This window comes from Chaetura pelagica, unplaced genomic scaffold (assembly GCF_000747805.2).
Source record: "Chaetura pelagica isolate M959 unplaced genomic scaffold, ChaPel_1.0 scaffold383, whole genome shotgun sequence".
NCBI classification, from domain to species: Eukaryota; Metazoa; Chordata; class Aves; order Apodiformes; family Apodidae; genus Chaetura; species Chaetura pelagica.
Window position 1 is genome coordinate 104,283 of NW_009952804.1, and position 7,092 is coordinate 111,374.

A 7,092-nucleotide genomic window follows, 5' to 3' on the forward strand; every position below is an offset into this window, starting at 1 on the left:
CTGTTTCATCACATACAGCAGAATATATAAGGACCTAGGAAAACTAAAACGTGGAGGGTTTGCTTTTTAAATGCAACATAAATTAAAGGGTACATGGATTAATTAAGGTCATAGAAGTTATTTAAGCAGTAGAGAGTCAGAATCCATTGCAGTTGTATATAACATAATTTCCTTCTCTATTTTTCCACTTTTATTCATGTCCCTGTTGGACTCACCCTAGAACCTTTTCCAATTGGGTGTCTTTAACATGAGTAAAATGTATAAAGTGTTTTTATTCTTTTCTTTTTAACTCTGCTCTAGAGCTGACAAAAGGCCCTAAAAGTTCCAGTGTTCATTTGGTAAAAGACTTGGGCAATTGGATCCCCAAACATTTTAGTCCTGAAATCTTGTAACGTGTCCTTCCCATGATTTTTGTTTTACTACTTCATGGCACTAGTGAGCTTGGAAATTCTGCAAAATCAGCCTTTTTTGGGGGGGCATTCTGGCTCTTTATGCACAGAACTGGTTAAGGCCAGGATGCTTAAAACTGAAAAATAAATAAATAAATGAAAGAAAAGTTTCCCTGAAGTTCAATGAAACTCATAAAGAAGTCTGGCTCCAGGTGAGATTCTGAGCCAGATTCCAAGGTAACTGCACCCTTCCTAAATTTTTATGATTGAAAACAAAAAGAGGGGGGAAAAAACAACATTCCTTCTCCTAGGCACCAGATCAGAGCTCAAAAATACCAAGGAACATGGGTCTGTCTAACCATGCCCACCAGAGAAACTGCCCCCAAAGCAGGGACAACAGGGGCATTTACTTCCAGATTTTGTCATGTCCTCTCTGCCTGAGCAGGTTCTCCCCTTCTCTCATCTCCACACAGACACAAACCAAGATTCTTGAATGCTGAAAGGAGGACTCAGGTGAGAGGGAACATGTTCAGACACCCAGCAGAATGTCAGGGGCTTCTGTTTGAATGTTTTGTCCTGTGTTTGTGCACATGAGCCCATGGTTCTGCACCTGGAGGCTGCAACACCAACTGAAATAATGCATGGGCTGTATCAGAGAATCATGGAATGGTTTGGGTGGGAAGGGACCTGAAGGATCATCCAGATCCAACCCCCTGCATGGGCAGGGACACCTCCCACCAGCCCAGGCTGCTCCAAGCCCCATCCAACCTGCCCTTCAACACCCCCAGGGATGGGGCAGCCACAGCTTCCCTGGGCAACCCGGGCCAGGCTCTCACCACCCTCACACCAAAGAATTCCCTCCTCATCTCCAACCTCCAGCTCCCTCTCCCAGTTTCCATCCATCCCCCTCATCCCATCCCTCCCTGCCCTTGTCCCAAGTCCCTCCCCAGCTTTCCTGGAGCCCCTTCAGGCACTGGAAGCTGCTCTCAGGTCTCCCTGGAGCCTTCTCTTCTCCAGGCTCAACACCCCAACTCTCCCAGCCTGGCTCCAGAACAGAGCTGCTCCAGCCCTCTGCATGTGAAGGACAAATGCTGGATGCTCATCCTTGGCATGATGAAAGCACAAAATGATGCCAGTTTGGAGCAGGGAGCTTGGAACTAGATGATCTTTAAGGTGATGCCAGTTTGGAGCAGCTCAGTTTGGGGCCAGTGGTGCCTGGAGTTGGCAGCACACAGGGCGAAGGTCTAACTGGTGCAAAGATGTCCCTGCCTGTGCAGGGAGCTTGGAACTATATGATCTTTAAAGTCCCTTCCAACCCAAACCATCCCATGGATTCTCAGGAGTCAAACACCCATCATTTCTTTAAAGCCATGCAAAGGTAAAAGCAGCACCCTGAGAGGAGCTGGGGCAGAGGAAAAGGAACTGCTGAGGTTTTCTCTCCTTTCTACTCATGCTTTTACACCTGTATTTGAAGGGTACCAGCAAAGAGCTGAGTCTGCCACTAGCTGCTCACCTAAGTCACTGCTCACTGCAGATTAAATCAGCACAGGGACCTGGGGAATCTTTGCTGATCCCATCAGTGCTGGCAGAGCCTCAAACAGAGGGAGCTGAGGAAGAGGGGTAGCTTAGAAAAAGTCACCCAAAGCCAAGAGCTGTCATAAAACCAGGCAAGTCCAGGACAAGAAGAGCCACTCAGAGGTAACTGCCTGTCAGCATTGACCTTGGAACCACATGTGTACAGGGAATATTTCCTTCCACACACCTTGCTGCTGGTTGCTGTCTCCTCTGGGAAGTTATTTTACCAAGTCTGTTCTTTACAAAGAGTTTTCATTGTTTTCTCAGAATGAAAAGAACAACAATAACAGGAAAGTGTGGATTAGCAGCTCCAAAATAGTCAGCTAATAAATGCATGTTCTTCAGCAAAAAGAAGTCTCAGATGCACTTGGAAGTTGGTTTGACTTGATTTAATGTTTAGGATTTTACCTTTTTCAGGTGATCATTTGAAAAGACCTTTTCTATTTGTTGTACCCATGGAGGTTTGGGTTGGCACTCAGCAAACATCCCCTTGAAGCAGGATGATTAAAAACTTCTCCCCTTATAAAAGTGATTTGAAAGCAGTTTCTACTTTGCCTCCAACTAAAACACCCCAAACAGGCCAAAAGTCACAGGGAAACCAGGAAAAGGTGGTAAATAAGTGTTGGCTGAACGACACCAATTAAAGGCTGGCTGAGTTCCAGCTCAGGGAGGAAAATAAAAGCCAGGCAGGACATTTTGAATGAGCCTGGGTTTACACACTGAGCACGGCCAGGATAGGACAAACCTGCTGCCTCTGCTTGGAGATGGGGCTGTGAGGAGCAAACACAAAGGCTTTACCAACCTGCCCAGGCCACCAAAAGTGTCACCTGCAGGGCTGGCTCCTGTCTCTTGCACCCTTCCTTGGTAGCTTGACAGCTCCAAGCCACCCGGGATGTGGCAGGTGAACTTCTTCAGCCCTGCTTCCTTCACCCTCCTCACCAGTTTTGCCTCCCTTGGTGGGTAAAATCCTGCTGCAGGGAAAGCCCACGTGCAGCCAGAGGCACACCTAGAGCAGGATGGAACCAGAAGGCCCTTCTCCACCTGGGAATCACAGCCAGCTCGTTCTCATGTGACTCTGGGGGCAGGCACATGCCTGGGACAGATGAAACTGGAGAGCTTGGCTGTTTGTCTCGTAGTCTCACTGTTTGTTTTTTTTTTCCTGGCTGATCTGGAAATATTCCACCATGTGGCCACAGGCTTATCTGATCAAAGACACCAGTGCATGGCGTGAGCAAACAGCCCTGCCTTTGTTCCCTCTGCCCTGTGCCCAGTGCCTGTGCTGCTCTCAGGGCATGAGAGGGTGGCAGGAGATCACCTGGTCACCTCCTGGCCACCAGGTGGGATCTCTTCTGATGGAATTCTATCTTGGGGCTGGGAAGGCTCCTTTTAGAACTGGCCCCACAATGGCTCTGCTCATTTACACCCAGCCAAGGACTAGCTACAGTTTTGTTGTACTGTTTTGACTTGAGCAATAGCTTGTTCTGAGCTGCTCAGAAGCAACACAGCATCACTGCTGGAGGATCCAGGCTGCTTTACTGAGAAGGTCTGAAATAGATTCTTTATCATAGAATCAAGGGATGGTTTGGGTTGGAAGGGACCTGAAAGATCATCTAGATCCCACCCCCCTGCACGGACACCTCCCACCAGCCCAGGCTGCTCCAAGCCCCATCCAACCTGCCCTTCAACACCCCCAGAGATGGGGCAGCCACAGCTTCCCTGGGCAACCTGGGCCAGGCTCTCACCACCCTCACACCAAACAATTCCCTCCTCATCTCCAACCTCCATCTCCCTCTCCCACTTTTCATCCATCCCCCTCATCCCATCCCTCCCTGCCCTTGTCCCAAGTCCCTCCCCAGCTTTCCTGGAGCCCCTTCAGGCACTGGAAGCTGCTCTAAGGTCTCCCTGGAGCCTTCTCTTCTCCAGGCTGAACACCCCAACTCTCCCAGCCTGTCTTCATAGAAGAACAATAAATTTCTAATTCCTATCCTGCTGTTGTCAGAAGTGGTTCTGCTTTCTGAGCAGAAAGACTCCTTGTTGTATCCCACAGAGAGTTCAGGCACTGTCCTCACCAGGAATGGTGGTTCCCAGTTCTCTGCCCTCTGGTTCCCCTGGTTTGGCAACAGCTCCACCAGAGCCATCCCACCCCTGAAGGGCACAACTCACTGTCAGTGCCACAACTGGCAGCATCACCCCTCACACATCCCACTGGGCAAACAAAGGGATCCAAAACCCCCAGCTGAACACAGCCCTGCAAATGCCCCATTAATGTGCTGGCACCCTAGGAGGGCTCAGGCACGACCCCAGAGCAACTCAGGTTTGCAGAGCAGCTCAGAGCAGCAAAAGGAGATGATGTGAATGAGCAGAAAGACAGAACAGACCCCCCAGCTGCCAGGAAGCAGCTCAGCCAGTGCCCCCATCACCCTGCTGGGGGCTGCCTCTTGCCTGCAACACCAAAGCAGCACCTTCAGGGCCTGTTTCATGAAGACAACACAGGAAGTAACAACTGTTCCATTGCTGCAGTGCCCTGTAGCCAAACACCCACAGGTGCTCCTGCTCATCAGGGATTTTGGCTTTTCCACTTCCATCACAGTTGCTCACACCAAAACAACCTGGAGCAGGAGATGACCAACACCTTGCCCTGACAGTAACCACTGTCCTTGTTTTCTCCTCAAGGTGTGACAGCTCAGTTCCATACAAACCCAAAGGCATGTCTGGTTGCTGCCAGACTGGATGGACACTTGCAGGAAACCACCCAACCTGTACATCCCAGCTTTTCCCACCACCAAGATGGGGAAACACTGTCCACGTGTTTCAAGACCTCCTCATGAAAAGCATCACATAAAAGCTGGGCACTATTAGACTGGGGAGGGCTGATTCTTATCCATAAGAAGAAAGTGTAAGAGGGTCTTCACTGCATCCTCACTTGCTCAGTGGCCCTTTGATCTGGCAAGGAAGGTGCCAAAGAACACCTGGGGTCATTCACAGCCACGTCTGATGCTCCAGGGACAGGCTTAAAAGAAGATTAGCAAAGGCAACAATTGAAGGCTGTGGCTGGGAGGGAGCGTGGAGAATTGTCTCCTCACCCACATCCTGAGAAGACAGTTCCCAAAGGCTCCAGAGGTTAACTAAGGGACAAAGCTACAGTCTGTTCTCCTGGGTTGAGAAGCTGGAAGGCCAAGGAGGAAGTGGTTCAGGCCGGAAACAAAAGGCAAACGTCACAACACGCGTGTCCAGCAGGACAGCAGAAGATGGCACTGAACTTGCCTGGTGGCAGCTCCTTCTCACCAGCTCCTTTCCCTGAAAGCCTCCATATGATGAGGTTCTTGCAAGATGGGGTCTGGAGCAAACCTGCAGCTCAGCCCCTCCTCAGCTACCTCTGCCCTCAGGCTTCCCTTTCGGGGGGAAGGAACGTGCTGGTCAGGGTGTCTGTCAGTAAAACACAACTGTGGGGTTGCAGAATCACAGTGGTTGGGGTTGGTAGGGAGCTCTGGAGATCAGCCAGGGCAGGATCCCCTAGAGCAGATCCCACAGGAACACATCCAGGAGGGGCTGGAAGGTCTCCAGGGATGGAGACTCCACAGCCTCCCTGGGCAGCCTGGCCCAGGGCTCTGCCACCCTCACAGGCAAGAAGGATTTTCTCCTCTTCAGGTCAAACCTCCTGGGCTCCAGTTTGTGCCCATGGCCCCTTGTCCTGGCCCTGGACACCCCTGAGCAGAGTCTGGTCCCCCCTCCTGCCACCCCCTGGAGATATTGATCAGCACTGAGGAGATCCCCCCTCAGGCTCCTCTTCTCCAGCTGAGCAGCCCCAGCTCTCCCAGCCTTTCCTCACAGCCAGATGCTCCAGCCCCTCAGCATCTCAGTGTCCCTGGGCTGGACTCTCTCCAGCAGCTCCTTGTCCTCCTGGAACTGGTGCAAGACCTTCCATGGGTGATGTGGAGGTGAGGGAGGGAGAGGATGGGTGGAGATGGGGTTCAGTTTGTGGAGGTTTAAGGTGTGGATGCCACTCACACACTGCCCTGCACAGCTCTGGGAGGTCTGAGAACAGCCTTGGGTGGTGCCTCCTGAACCTCAACTCCAAGACCTGAGCCACTTTGCCCTTCTGCAGAGTCAGCAGAGCCCTGGGGGGATGCCAGGCAGCAGAGGGCTGTGCTAGACACCACGTCCTGGCATGCACAACTCCCTCCTCCCTTGACAGAACAGAGCCAGACCTCACCTACCACAAGTAGAAACAGCACAATAAGCAACACCTCCAAAACCAACCAAACAAACTCAGGCCACGGGGCTTCATTCACAAGGACCTGCATTGTCACCCCTGCTGCCCAGATGGGGAACATTCAACAGCTCCTACGTGTGCACACAATTGCACAACGTGCTGCACAGCCAGGGGGGGGTTTGCTGAGAAGCATGAACCCTCCAAAAAAAAAAATCACCATTCAGGAGTTGGGAGAAGTTAGTGGTTATTAAGAAACATATCAGAAGGTTCTGTACCTTTGCTGAGCCTCTTAAGTCTGTGTGAGGTCACGTCTGCACTTCAGTGGTGCAGAACTGAGCAGACATAGCTCCTGAAGGGACAAGGAAGATGAAGAAACAATGATGTGGTCCCACATTTTGAAGAAAAGGGAAGGAAAGAAGGAAGCAACATCCTTGTAACACACCATGTATGTCTGTGATCTTCTCCAAGGCAAAAGGGGTGACAGAGATGTGAAAAGCTGCTAATGAGGGTTCATTAGTCAGACACAGATGACAGCCCTGTGAGCTCACCAGTCACACCACAAAGTATCTGGCTGGGGCTCACTGACTCAGTTTCAGTCAGTTTAGGAGAAAGCATCTTACTGTCCAGTGAACCCTGGAGTCCAAACTCAGCCAGGTGCTGCACCCAAGCTGAGGAGCAGGTAACTAATAGCCAGATGGGAGGCAACTTTTCCAAACACTCTACTGAGGCCTAAAGCAGCCAACTGATTATGTATCATAGAATGACAGAATGGTTTGGGTGGGAAGGGACCTGAAAGGTCATCCAGATCCAACCCCCTGCACGGGCAGGGACACCTCCCACCAGCCCAGGCTGCTCCAAGCCCCATCCAACCTGCCCTTCAACACCCCCAGGGATGGGGCAGCCACAGCTTCCCTG